Below are 15,976 nucleotides of genomic sequence, written 5' to 3'. Positions count from 1 at the left end.
TATAAAGTTAAACACATTCTATTATCAATAAAGATGTTATTCAACATTTCTTCAATAAAGTTGTTATTGAATCAATAAATTGCATTCATAAAGTCTAAATCCAATAAACTAAGATCCATGACTATTATATGAATACTTGAACTTTATGTAGAGACATAAAGATAGATTAAGTTCGAGTTAATATCCAAAAAAGTCTATAGTACATAATTAAGGTTGGGTACCTTATTTTGGTAACACTATTGATGCGGCCTACTCTGTAGCTGTTACAAGTTGTTGTAAAGATACTACAAACAAGTTGATCCTAATTCGTTCATGTATTAACATGAGGAGTGGGGGTATCCTATGCATGAGTTTGCATAAGATCGGACCAAGAAATAAGTCACTGTTACTTTATAACGTTGTTTACTGTAAGACTGACTATTTCGTTTAGATGACCTAAGTAACTCGATCTTAATCCTAAGCTAACTATGAACTCCTGTTTATTTGTGATTATCCTTAGATTTTCATGGATGAGGGTTGGCTCAATAGCGCCGGCTCAATAAGCCTCCCATTTCAGGGGTAAGACCGGGTAGATAGATGGGGACATAGGGTACAAGATGGAATTCACGCTTACCCAATTTAGGGATAGGAGAAAGGTTGTTCTCTTAAGTACTGAATCCAGGTCTTGAACAAGGGGCCTCACCCTCTCACTGGCCCGATAGGGATCTGGTTTAGTCATTGGATGACAAACCAATTGTTCATTAGAGTATTAGTAGAACTTAAGGAACAAGACGTAATATTAGGGGTAAAATATCATATTGACCCAGCCGTTATTACGAACAACCTGTGAAAGGTCGACTTACTGGTTATGGTTAAATCATGTGGACATAAATATATCTACAGTGAGAAGATTGCAACTATCGAGCTATAGTGGTGTGACTTGATAGTTAACGAATACTGATTAATTTGGTCTAAAGAGTTTAGCCAATTAATCTTAATCCTTGGAGCTCATGATCTGTAGATTCATAAGGTTCCTCTAGTAGCTCATAAAACATGAACACCTTAAATTAATAAATTGAGTGAATTTGGAATGATATTAACTTGAATTGTTCAAATTGAAATTAGGGTTTGAATTTGAATAAGTTCAAATTCAAATTAGGGTTTGTATAATTATATTTGATATAATTAATATTTAATTGTTGAAATTAAACAAAATTGGAGAGTCATTCATTAATTAAATATGTTTAATTAATTAAAAATCAAATTAATTTCCAATTTTAAATTCAATTTAAGAAATTGGATTTTGTAATTTTAGATTTTATTAATTAAGAATTAATTAAATCAAATTTTTATCAATTACAGAACTAATCCAAAGAAATTAATTTGGAAATTAATTTGAAAAAAAAAACGAGAAAGTAAGGTTTTCCCACATTTGACCCAAGCATGAGGTGGTTCTCATGCATTTACACATAAATCCCACCATGAATATGAAGTAGCTACTGGCATGTGATGTCTTATGAAATGCTTGCATGCTAATGGTGATTAAAAACTCCTGAATTGTGAAGAAGATCATGGTTCTGAAGTTGGAAAAATAGTTTTATGAAAACTTCATCTTCTTCCTCTCAAACCCATACTTTTACCTCACAAAATTCACTCAAATTCGAGTTTCACCACTCAAATTCAAGGCTGAGAATAGTAGAGAAAATTTCTTTGTGGTCCACTAACAATTTGGAGGTGAATTGACGTGAAAAGCCTTGGATTTGGAAAAATTCATCAAAGGTATGTTTATTTGAAACCCACTTGTGATTTTCTACAAAAAACATGTTTTAGTACTCAAATTAAATGTAATTAGAGTGCTTATTGATTATGTTTGCTTCTGTTGTATGCTAGTATATCCTATCAATTGGCATCAGAGTGTGATTTAAGCACTCAATTAATGTTAATTTGAGTTTTGGTGGGTGAATTTATGAAATTGCATGTTTATGGACTAATATGGATGTTTTTCAGCTTTGACATTAGATTTCTCTTTGATTTCCCAGTTAAATTTGTAATTGGCTCTTGATTGATGAGCTTATATGTATGCTCAAGATTCTGTAATTTATTTGGAGTCATTAGAGTCCAAATTAGGATGTAATTTGGAGATTGAAGCAAGCAAGGTCGTGGAGCAACTTCTAGAGGACAACCTTCTGTCCAGGCAGCGTTGCAACACTGCCCTTGGGCGTTGCAATGTTGTGCTTGACATGAGCGTTGCAACGCTACTCATCCCAGTTGAGCAACACGTGGTTCGATCCGATTCACGTGGGAAAGGTTCTACTTCGACCGATTCAGCCCCAATCCAGTCCAGTTCAACCATCTTTGGACCGGTTCAACCCATGTTGATGCCTTGGAGGTTTGGTTCGGGTTGGTTTGAACGGTTCTACACCAACTTGAAGCTGTTTTGGGACCTGTTTTATAATAAACTAGTTATTTCTGCTTGCTTAAGATGCCAAAGTTGAACCATATCAGTATTATTTAAATAATTATGCATGTGATGTATGTTGTATTTAAATATAAACATGTTTGTGCATATAGTATGCCATTTAGATTTAAAATCCCACCATAGGAAGCATGTTACATGCATTATATATATGTTATAAATTGTTATAATGTATAGAATGCGTGTTTAGGGTTTCTCAAATATGTGAAAATTTTATGAATTGAGTTGGTTCATGAGTTCACCAATTGAATGTGTACACTTGACTTATGGAAGTTGAGCGCGTGATATTCTTGAGTTATTTAATATAACTGTTATATTAAATTTGAATGCCTTTGATGTATGTTGTAGATGTAAAAGTATGTCTAATTTTTATAAGTTGTTATAAAATTCAATTAGATATTAAAATCTATAACAAAGATAAGTTGCATGCTCACGTAGGTAAATTTGAATGCCTTTGATGTATGTTGTAGATGTAAAAGCATGTCTAATTTTTATAAGTTGTCATAAAATTGAATTAGATATTAAAATCCATAACAAAGATAATTTGCATGCTCATGTAGGTTAACCACCTATTTTAAAAAGTTAAAATAGGTTGACATCTTGTAAAACATGGTTACAAACTCAACCGGTATATAATCCTGTCTAAGGCTGGAGGTACTTAAGTTGACGGTCTACGGAATACCTCCTATCTGAGGATTATGGTCGAATAATTGAGCGTTATTAACCGATTTTATAAGCGTATGTGAGTGGTGTGAGGTAATAAAACGGTTTATCACCTAGACATCATAGGTTTAAAATCCATTTATAAGCGTTATACTTGGATAAACCATATAGACTTAGGGTCGTTTAATTAGCCGAAATGAATCTACATATAAATATAAATATAGACTCAGTGGGAGTTTAATAACTTATATGATAAAGTTATTAGAACACTTCAGTGGGAGATTAATAACATATACGATACGTTATTTTTAGTTGTCACGTCTCTAAGAGTTCACAATCAAGATTCATGCGATACTTCGTGTCGATTATACCTCGACTGCTCCATTCAAAAAGTATTTGCATACATCAAGATTTAGATGAATAAGGGGAACTCATTCAAATATAAAATCAAATATATGATATATTGATTTCAACTTTCACGACCCTACAAAATTCACACCGTGAGATCCATACAACGCTTCGTGTTAATTATACCTCGACTGCTCCATTCAAAAAGTGTTTGTATAGGTCAAGAGCAAGGTGAATGGGGAAGTAGTTCATAATAAGTGGGTGAAGGATATGTGTCAATATGTTCTGCGGTCTCTTCTGTTAGTTTAGATCGTGAGATTCCTATGTTATGCTTGCTGATTTGCTTTAGGTGGCCCTTGCTAGTTGTTTAATGATGGCTATCCCCTCGGAGGGTTGTAACATAGGATTCGGAACAAATCAAACTTCCGAAATGGATAGAATTTCGTAGGCCTATTCCCAGCCTTGACTCTCCATTTCGGTAGCATCGTTGGGGTCGACCTCTGAGGTCTGAAAATGAAGGGTTACACTTACAGAATTACTAAGGAGTTATTAATTTTTGACCGTAAACGGTAACTAAACGCTTTAGTGAATGAGTATTTGACTGTCCTTCAGTAGCACTTATTCAGACTCACTATAGTATCGTTGCAAATAAATAATGGTTATGGGTACATTATTACTTGTTTTGCTAAAATTTTTGCTAATTAAAATTTGTTTAAAATTCCATGTCGAATTCTTCTAGAATACTCGCTTCCAAATTAGTTAACGGTAAAATCGAATCAACGTACAAATTACTAGCAGTTGATGGTTCTAAAAGAGTTTTAATAGAGGATTGTCCTTTATCTCCCAATTCATCTAAAGTTTTGAATGATATAGATTAGAATACAAAATTCGAACAACAAGATAAGTATGATTTACTTATTATCGAAACATGTTTAGTGGAAAACGATAAAACCTGGATAATAGATTCAAGTGCCGCTAATCATATCTATACTTTCTCACAGGAAACAAGTTCTTAGAGACAGTTGACAGAAGGTGAAACAATCTTTAAGGTAGGGACCGGGGAGGTTGTTTCAGCTAAAGTAGTGGGAGATATGAAGTTATTTATAGGAGATATCCAGGTTGTTACATTCCTTCTATGGAAAGAAATCTAATATCTATCTCTTTTTTGCTGGAAAAAACTATAAAGTTTCTTTTGAAAATGATGAAGTGCTCATTACTTCGAAGAATATCAAAATTTATTCCGCAAAAATAGAAAATAACTTGTATTTGTTAAAATCGACTGAGGTAAAGGCCGTTTTGAACATAGAGATGTTTAAAACAGCTGAAACTCATAATAAGAAAAGGAAAATCTCTCCAAATGCCTATCTTTGACACTTGATATTGGGTCACATAAATCTCAATAGGATTGAGAGATTGGTTAAGAACGATCATCTAAATAAGTTAGAAGACAGTTCATTATCGCCATGTGAATCCTATCTTGAGGATAAAATGACTAAAATATCTTTTTTTTGGAAAAGGTCTTAGAGCCAAAGAGCCCTTAAAACTCGTACATTCAGACCTTTGTGGTCCTATGAATGTTAGAGTTAGAGAAGGGTATGAATATTTCATCAGCTTCGTTGATGACTATTCAAGGTATGAGCATATTTACCTCATGCATCAAAAGTCCGAAACATTTAAAAAATTCAAAGAGTATAAGGTTGAGGTTGAGAACCAATTAGGTAAAAAGCTTAAAACACTTCGATCAGAACGAGGTGGTGAGTATGTGGACTTAGAATTCCAGAACTATTTGTAGAACATGGAATCCTGTCTCAACTCACAACCCCTGGCATACCTCAGCAAAACGGTGTGACAGAAAGAAGAAACATAACCTTGTTGGACATGGTTCATTCCATGATGAGTAATGTCGAGTTACCAAGTTCTTTTTGAGGTTATGCAGTTCAGACTGCAGTATATATTTTGAACATGGTACCTTTAAATAGTGTTTCTGAAACACCTTACGAGCTCTAGAGAGGACGTAAAGGAAGTTTACATCACTTCAGAATCCAGGGTTGTCCAACACACGTGTTGGTGCAAAATCCTAAGAAGTTGGAACGTTGTTCAAAAGTATACCTATTTGTAGGTTACCTTAAAGAAACGAAGGGTGGTTTCTTTTATGATCCTCAGGAAGAAAAGGTATTTGTATCGACAAATGCAACTTTTTTTGGAGGAGGATCACATAAAGAATCATTAACCTCGCAGTAAATTAGTTATAGAAGACATGTCCAGAGAAACGACAAATGCATAAAAAAGAGTTATTGACAAAGCAGGTCCATCAACAAGAGTAGTTGATGAAACTTGTACTTCACATCCTTCTTAAGTATTGAGAATGCCTCATTGTAGTGAGATGGTCATGCAACAGCCTGACCGGTACATGGGTTTTGACTGAAATTCAAGTCATCATACTAGATGATGGCTTAGAGGATCCATTAACTTTCAAACAAGAAATGAATGATGTGGACAAAGACCAATGGATTAAAGTCATGGATCTTGAAATGAAGTCTATGTACTTCAATTCTTTCTTGGATCTTGTAGATCAACATGAAGGGGTAAAATCCATCGGTTGCAAATAGATCTATAAGAGAAAACGGGACCAAGCTGGTAAGGTACAGACCAACAAAGCAAGACTTGTGGCAAAAGGGTTTACCCAAAGAGAGAGGATAGACTATGAAGAAACCTTCTCTCCCATTGCCATGATAAAGTCAATTAGGATACTCTTGTCTATTGCTGCATTTTATGATTATGAAATATGACAATTGGATGTCAAGACAACCTTTCTGAATGGCTATCTTGAAGAGAGTATCTACATGTCTCAACCAGAAGGGTTTATTAAACAGGGTCAAGAGCAAAAGTTTGCAAGCTTAATCGATCCATTTATGGATTGAAACAAGTATCTAGATCTTGGAATATGAAATTTGACACTGCGATCAAATCTTATGGCTTTGAACAAAATGTTCATAAACCTTGTGTTTACAAGAAAATCGTTAACAAAACTGTCGCTTTTCTGGTGTTGTATGTTGATGATATTCTATTCATTGGAAATGAAGTAGAATTTCTAGATGACGTTAAGAGATGGTTGGCTGTGCAATTTCAAATGAAAGATTTAGGAGAAGCACAATATGTTCTTGGGATCCAAATTGTTTGGAATCACAAGAATAGAACTTTAGCATTATCTCAAGCATCTTATATAAACAAGATGTTGTCTAGATATAAAATGCAAACTTCCAAGAAAGGAACGTTTCCTTTCAAACATGGAATTCATCTGTCAAGGCACAAAGTCCTAAGACACCTCAAGATGTTGAGGTTATGAAATGAATTCTATATGCATCAGCAGTAGGGAGTTTAATGTATGCCATGTTGTGTACTTGCCCTGACATATGCTATACCGTTGGAATAATCAGCAGGTTTCAATCCAATCCTAGATATGATCATTGGACTGCCGTTAAGAACATTCTCAAGTATCTTTAGAGAACGAGAAATTACATGCTCATGTATGATGCTAAGGATATGATCCTTATTGAATATACTGATTCTGACTTCCAGAACAATATTGATTCAAGGAAATCAACTTCTAGGTCAGTATTCACTCTGAATGGAGGAGCAATATTATGGAGAAATATCAAGAAAAGTTATATTGCTGACTCCACAATGGAAGCAGAGTATATAGCTGATAGTGAAGTAGTAAAAGAAATAGTATTGCTCAGAAAGTTCTTGACTGATTTGGAAGTGGTTCCAAATATGCACCTGCCAATCACCCTATATTGTGATAACAGTGGAGCAGTTGCAAGTTCAAAGGAACCTTGAAGCCATAAACGTGGAAAGCACATCGAGCGGAAGTTCCACCTCATCAGGGAGATTGTACACAGAGGAGATGTGATCATCATGCAGATAGCCTCACAAGACAACTTAGTTGATCCATTTACAAAGGCCCTCTTGGCTAAAGTGTTTGAGGGTCACCTAGTAGGACTGGGTCTAAGAGATACTTATCACTAAGGCAAGTGGGAGAATTTATGGGTATCTGATGCCCTAGTTTATTGTATTTGTTCTTTTATATTTATTCTCTCAATGTGACTCAATATTGTATATATTTGTTTATATTAATCCACTGGAGTTTTAGTCCAAGTGGGAGTATTGCTAGGTTGTATGTCCTAAAACTCACAGTTTGTAAAGTTAAATACATTCTATTATCAATAAATATGTCATTTGACATTTCTTCCATAAAGTTTTTATTGAATCAATAAATTGCATCCATAAAGTCTAAATCCAATAAACTAAGATCCATGGTTGTTACATGAATACTTGAACTTTATGTAGAGACATAAAGATGGATCAAGTTCGAGTTAATAGCCACAACAGTCTATAGTACATGATTAAGGTTGGGTACCTTATTCTGGTAACACTACTGATGCGGCCTACTCTATAGTTGTTACAAGTTGTTGTAAAGATACTTCAAACAAAATGATCCTAATTCGTTCATGTATTAACATGAGGAGTGGGGGCATCCTATGTAATGAGTTTGCATAAGTTAGGACCAAGAAATAAATCACTTTCACTTTATAACGCTGTTAACTGTTTAAGACTGACTATTTCGCTTAGATGACCTAGGTAACTCGATCTTAATTCTAAGCTAATTATGAACTCCTGTTTATTTGTGATTATCCTTAGATTTTCATGGATGAGGGTTGGCTCAACAGCGCTGGCTCATGGAATTCACGCCTACCGAATTTAGGGATAGGAGAAAGATTGTTCTCTTAAGTACTGAATCTAAGTCTTGAACAAGGGATCCCACCCTCTCACTGGCCTGAGAGGGATCTGGTTTAGTCATTAGATCACAAACTAATTGTTCATTAGAGGATTAATAGAAAATTAAGGAACAAGACGTAATATCGGGGTAAAACAACATATTAACCCAACCGTTATTACGAACGACATGTGAAGCGTCGACTTACTGGTTATGATTAAATCATGTGGACACAAATATATCTACAGTGAGAAGAGTGCAACTATTGAGCTATAGTGATGTGACTTGATAGTTAATGAATACTGATTAATTTGGTCTAAAGAGTCCAGCGAATTAATCTTAATCCTTGGAGCTCATGATCTATAGGTTCATAAGGTCCCTCAACTAACTCGTAAAACATGAATACCTTGAATTAATAAATTGAGTGAATTTGGAATGATATTAATTTGAATTGTTCAAATTGAATTTCAATTTGAAAATATTCAAATTGAAATTAGGGTTTGAATTTGAATAAGTTTGAATTCAAATTAGGGTTTGTATAATTATATTTGATATAATTAATGTTTAATTTGTTGAAATTAAAAAAAATTGGAGAGTTTATAATATTTAAATATTGATTTAAATATCAATTATATGAATAAAATACATGTTTAAAATTAGGTGTGTGATCAATTTAATATTTGATATTAAATTAATTAATTAAATAAATATGTTTAATTAATTAAAAATCAAATTAATTTCCAATTTTAAATTCAATTTAAGAAATTGGATTTTGTAATTTTAGATATGATTAATTATAGAATTAATTAAAAGAATTAAATTTGAAAATTTTGAAAGTAATTTAAATTTTTTTTTAAAAAAAGAGAAAGTGGGGTTTTCCCACATTTGACCCAAGCATGAGGTGGTTCTCAAGCATTTACACACAAATCCTACTATGAATCTGAAGTAATTGCTGGCATTTGATGTCTTCTAAAATGCTTGCATGCTGGTGGTGATTAAAAACTCCTGAATTGTGAAGAAGATCAGGGTTCTGGAGTTGGAAAAATAGTTTTCTGAAAACTTCATCTTCTTCCTCTCAAACCCATACTTTTACCTCACAAAATTCACTCAAACTCGAGTTCCACCGCTCATATTCAAGGCTAAGAATAGTTGAGAAGATCTCTTGGTAGTTCACTAACGATTTGGAACTGAATTTACGTGAAGAGCAACTTGTATTTGGAAGAATTCATCAAAGGTATGTTTATTTGAAACTCACTTGTGATTTTATACAAAAACATGCTTTGGAACTCAAAATAAATATAATTGGAGTGCTTATTGATTATGTTTGCTTCCATTGCATGCTAGTATATCCTATCACTTATAGACTCAAAGCATGAATTAAATTGCCCAAAAATACAATGGGTAATTACAATTTAATCAAATTAAAAAGTAACCTAGGGCCAAAATAAAAAACATCCAATTTTGCAAATCAACATTCAAATATTCGTAACGCAGTTGATTAAAACCCACCTCTAAACGATATTGTTTCGAAAAATACGAAGAATAAAGATGCAAGCACTTGTCTCTGATACCAATTGAAGGGATTGGATCCCGTAATGGAAGCATCTCTTGTGAGATTACCTTGCATCCCACGATTTGATTTTTACAATAAACAAAATTGTTGTACTAGATGGAAGAGATAAACACGTAAATTAGCATTCTATTGTGGAAAGAAAAGGGTTAGAATGATTCTTACCTGTGTAGATTCCTTAAGTGCCACGAACAATCCTCTCCAAGGTTCCAACGAACAGATCTCCAAACGGTCTTGAATATGAACAACTCCTTGAGTGATCTTTGATAGCTCTCAAATAGAGCTATTTTTCCTAGCTTAATTCGGGCTTGTTATTGAATTTCATATGTTTATTTCCCTATTTTATTATTTTATTTTATTTTATTCAATTCTTTCTTTTTCTTTTCTTTTCTTTTCTCTTTTTCTCCCCATTTCCCTTCCCTTCAGGTTCACGTGCAGTAGCCCCTAAAACCCTCTTCCCCAATTCGAGCGTCGCCCAACCTTTCCCCCTCTGTTTGACGTCGCATCGTCTAGCTAACCATCTGGTCGACACCTCAGATCTTACGGCCGAAGTCTCCCCCAGCGCGCCGCCTTGGACCTTAAGCCGACCAGCCTAGTCGCGTGACCTACACGTCCGTCCAACCCCGTCCCTTTGCGCTCCTCCGCACGCCATCTGTCGCACGTCAGCCGTTGCACACCGAATTTTAGGTAACATTTAATGTTTTGTTGGATTCTTATTGAATGGGTTTTGGATGTCCAATGAATGTGTGCCTAATTTTACATTGCCCATAATATTTGAGCCTTAGCTTCAATCTTTTGGAAAATCTCATAGTTGAGAGCGGGCGGTCCAACACCTTCAAAGATTATTTTTGGTGGATCAATCTTTTGGAAAATCTCATAGTTGAGAGCGGGCGGTCCAACACCTTCAAAGATTATTTTTGGTGGATTTTGGTGAGTGTTAAGACTTTGTCCCCTTTTGGATTAAAATTAACTGTTGAAGGTTTATTTATCATTTTCTGGTTGTGACCCCTATTCAGGTTGGATTTTTTTTTTTTTAATTTTTTTTTATCGAAGTTCGATGTGGTTTTGGACAAAACAACGTGTTGGGTAAGTAACTTGTTATTTGGTCATAAGTTAAATGTGTGTTTGGGATTTTTCCGAAAGTTGGAATAAATTTGGTTTATAAATTTTTGGGCTTGATTCAAGATTTATTTGGGCAAAGAGAAGATAAGCTTTCTTGGGTTTATTTAAATTTAATTTTGAGGTAAGTAATCTTACTATTGGAACTACCCACAGGCCAGACACTAGATATATGCTAGCATGATAGATGAATATTATGACAGAAAGATAGCATGATAGATTGATAGTATAGTATAACTGATATATGTTCTTGTTTGAGGATCTAAAAGATTTATTTGTGCATGTAGATACTTGCATACTAGCATGAGATGATACTTGATTCCATGAGGTTGTATTTGATATGAGGATATTGAGGCATATATGTATGTTGTAGAGCCATGATGTTGAGGTGTATATGTATGTTATAGAACTATGTTGTGATACTTGTGATGTTGAGATTGTGATGGTGTCCTTACTGATTAGTTAGATGCCCACTAGATGTTGTGTTTTCTTCGAGATTCACTAGAGGTGGTGTTATCCTTCGGGATTCACCAGAGGTTGTGTTTCCTTCGAGATTCACTAGAGATGGTGGTTTCCTTGGGGATCCATCAGAGGTTGTGTTTCCTTTGGGATTCACCAGAGGTTGTGGGTCCTACGGAACTTATTAGAGGTAGTGGGCATACTTAACTACAGTAGGATAAAAATCAGTTTTTTATGTATATATGTGTCCCATGAGGACTAGAGAAGTTTGTAGGTAGGCATCTAGAGGACATAGATGCCTAGCCTGACCCAGTATTGGGGTTACTTACTGAATATTTTATACTCATCATTTCTCATGTTGTTGTTTCAGGTAAAGGTAGAGATACATCGACGATTGACAAGCAGAATTCGTGATCGAGCCACTGGGACCAGTTTTATGCTTCCGCTCATGATATTTAGATTTCTTTCCATGTATTTCAACTTTAAATTTGATGTTTGAAACTTATTATTAAGATTTGTGTTCAAACCTATTTATTAACATTTATAGTTTATGGGTACCCTATCGTCTGTTTTTAATGTCTGAAGTTAATGAAGGTCTTTTGAGTTCAACTCATTTATTTAGCATTTATTTCACTATAAAGAGGGTGTCGTTTTAAGTTCCATGCATGCAACAGTAACGGCCTAACTTGAGTCCTAGGGGGTCGGGTCGTTACAACCCCAGCCTAGACAAAAGATCTTTTATAAATACATTTGTTACATTGTTAATCTTTTATTAAGATAAATTTAATCCTATTAAACCGATTAAAAGATTAAACCTAAATTTCTAATCCATTAGAAAAATGATCTTAGGTCTATGTGAATCATATTTTAAAACAATTTTAAAAGATGATTATTAACCTAAGGTTTGCATGCAACTCTTAATTATTGATTTTAATTCTAATTTCATTTAGTTATAACGATTATAAACAAATGAAATAAATTAAAATCATACATCGCATGCTTTGACATACTTTAATAAAATATAACATTTATAAATTAACCTAAAGTAGTGTCATGCTTCATGTAATTTCATTTCATTATTAACATATATATAATATTTATATAATAAAGTAATGAAACATACAGTAGCATACATCCATACATGCATCAAACCATATATTATAAAAATTATAATATAAATGATGCATGAATATGCTATTAATGCATGCATGCATATATTATAACATATTATATAATTTAAATCATGCATAAACATATATTATAACACTTATAATATAGATGATGCATGAAATTAAATTCATAACCTACGGTGGGTTTTAATTCTATATGACATACAATATAACATATATATATAAAATAAAACATGCATCACATGTACATTAAAGCAGCAGTTAACGGACTGAGATTGGACATCTAAAAAAAAAATTTAAAGCTAACTATTACATAAAACATATCCATCCGGTTGAAACAAGTCAACCGGGCCTTAAACTGCTCGAACCAAACCAGGAACCAATCTATAAGAACCCAAAACGATCAGACTGGAGAACGCACGAATCGAATCGGATTGGCAGACCACGAACCACGCGCGAACTGGAGTTTAACCGCGTGAAATTTCCGTCTCAGAGCGTCGCAACATTATGCCCAACGTTGTGACACTACGAAAATTTTCTTTCGTCTTCCACATCACAGTGTCACAATGCTAGGGTACAACTTTGCGATGCTGCAACACAGTCACCTACTGTGCTACTTTGATCTTCTTCGAAAAACTGTTGAACTTCTGCTCGAATTCTCCAGAAAATGAACAGGGAACTCACGAACTTTTCAACAATTGAATACAGACTCGATAACAGTAAAATATGCTCCAAAACATGGGCCTTTACAGAACGAAATTTAGAAAACAAAATCCATAAATCTATATCCAATCTCGAAAACATCCATCAACGCAATATCACATTTCAACAGAAAACACATCACATGAAATAATTACAAAATGTAGATCGAAAACCCTAAAAACTGTAAAATTAATTAAAAAATAGGAACTTGGGATAAAAAACCAAACGCTTTGATACCAATTGAAGGATCACAATGAAGGGTCCTTGAGTAGAAGTGATGGATCGTCCCAAACCCAATTTTTCAGAATTCACAATTACAGTATCACAGAAAGACAGATTATGCAATTAATCATATAAAAAATCCAGAATGCTAATAAAGATACAAAATAATTAAAAATAGGATTATTAGAAACCCTTATATTTGAAGACTGTTTCTTCTTCTCTGTGAAAAACTCGTACAAAATCCAAATGGCCAATTGAGCACGACCACGAGAAAGACCTTGGTATTCTCCGGCAGAGAACTCAGAAGTTGTGGGCTCTGGCTATCTTGGATTTTGTGAGGGAAGGAAAAAAGATTAAGAGAAGAGAGGAGGAGAGGAGGGATTTTTTCTTCTAAAAAAAATACAGAACTATTATGTCTCATTTACCTTCTCTATTTTGCAGGATCAAGAAGAAGACTCCTCTTTTCACCAATTGTCTACTTACATGGGTGGAGAGAAAAAAGGAGAGGAAAGTTAATTCCTTCCCAAAAATTAATAAAAAAATTAATTAATATAACACACACACACATATATATGTATATATGTATATATATATATATACACACATACATATACGTACATATGTATGTATGTATATATATATACACATACATATACATACATACATACATACATACAGACATGTATGTATACATACATTCATATATATACTTATATACATTCATACATATACTTACATACATACATACATATACTTACATACATACATACATACATACATACATACATACATACACATATATATATATATATATATATATATATATATGTCATATCACATATAGTTCTTATATTGTATCAAATACAATATAGCCTATAGTTTCATTTTTTTCTCACTATGACTTTTAATATAAGTCACATTTATATTAAATTTAGTTATATGAATCCAATTCATATAATCAATATTTGAATCATATTCCAATATATATTTCCTCTCATAAATACTTAATATTACAATGTTTCAAATACATTATAGTAATTATATCACATATAATTAATATTTAATTAATTATATCACATATAATTAATATTTAATTAATTATATCATATATAATTAATTCCTTCAATTAATTTGAACAATTCAAATTAATCCAAAAACTGATTCTCATTAAATCCTATTGAGCTACCGAGGGGACCTCATGGACCTATAGCTTGAAGCTTCAACGGTACACGAATGATTAAGTAAAATCTTTAATGAAATTATTCACCATCCGTTAACTGTCAAGCACTCCACTAAAGATTGATAGTCGTACTCTTCGCACTACATATATATTTCTGTGTACATTGAATATAACCAATCAACCGTACGATGACCCTTTACAAATTGCTCGTAAATATAGTTGGGCCAAAATTACCATTCTGCCCTTGTAGTTACATCTAACTTCTTAAGTATCAGTGATCCCTCTAATGAATAATAAATCATAGTCCAATTGTGATCAAACCCCTCTCGGGCTAGGAGAGGGTGTGGCGCCACATTGTTTAAGTTTCGTAATCAGCCCTTAAATGAGCAATTGATCTACTTGCCCCGACATTGGGGAAGAAGTGAATTCCTTCTTGTGTAGCTATGTTCCCAGCTTCCCAGTCAGACGAATCGCTTGTTGAGTAGACGATTTGGCCACTCTCACCAATACAAATCAAAGGACCGCCCCCATAGGCAATAGTTCACAACTCACTCAAAATTCAGGTCATATTACCTATGGTCATCCTGGTGAAATGTAAGTCTCTATTATGAATGACGTTATATAATGAGACTAAACATTTTGTAGTCCGGTCTTATACAAACTCCTTTGAATAGAATATCCCCGCTTACATGTCTTCACATGAATGATTAGGATCGAATCATTTGTAAAACTTTACAACAATTGTAACACCTACAAAGCGGGCCATACTCGTAGTGTTACCAGGAAAAGATATCCAGCCTAATCCATCTACTACAGACTATTTAGGTTATCACTTAAACGTGATCCACCCTTGTCTCTGTTAGGGTTTGTGCCCTAAAGTCTCGTGTCCTATAGTTTGTAAACAGTTTTGTACGAACGCTTGTGATGTATAATATATATGATATTTACTTCACTTCTTGAATTTGCACATTTAGATGTTTTATTTTACCACAAACCAATAAATTTAATATCCTTGGTTGTCTTTATGTAACTTAAGCATGTATGTAGTGACATACAAGTGGATCATGTTTTAAGTGACAACCAAAATGGTCTGTAGTATATGGATATAGAAGAGAAAACTTATCTTGGTAACGCTATGGACGCAGCCCGCTTTGTGGAATAATTACAAGTGTTGTGACTTGTCACAGATGGTCTGATCCTGATCATTCGTGTAGGGGACATGTGAGTAGGGGCGTCCTATACAAAGAGTTTGTATAAGACCTGACCACGAAGCTTTAACGTCTCGTCATATAACTCCGTTCATGACAGAAACTTCACTTCACTAGGATGACCATAGGTAACATGACCTCAA

At 33.8% G+C, this 15,976-nt stretch overlaps 1 long non-coding RNA gene across 1 annotated transcript; it reads left to right on the top strand.

Moving 5' to 3' along the window:
• The first annotated feature begins 10,259 nt into the window (after positions 1-10,259).
• On the top strand, positions 10,260-12,000 carry LOC150038431 (uncharacterized). Its single transcript, XR_016523943.1, has 2 exons — positions 10,260-10,500; positions 11,762-12,000. It is a non-coding gene; the product is annotated as an uncharacterized LOC150038431 (long non-coding RNA).
• Positions 12,001-15,976: the final 3,976 nt, after the last annotated feature.

This window comes from Benincasa hispida, chromosome 1 (genome assembly GCF_027475165.1).
Source record: "Benincasa hispida cultivar pf3 chromosome 1, pf3_genome.v1.1, whole genome shotgun sequence".
In the NCBI taxonomy this organism is placed as follows: domain Eukaryota; kingdom Viridiplantae; phylum Streptophyta; class Magnoliopsida; order Cucurbitales; family Cucurbitaceae; genus Benincasa; species Benincasa hispida.
The sequence above is the reverse complement of the archived record's forward strand: the minus strand, read 5'-3'. Positions and strand labels throughout refer to the sequence as shown.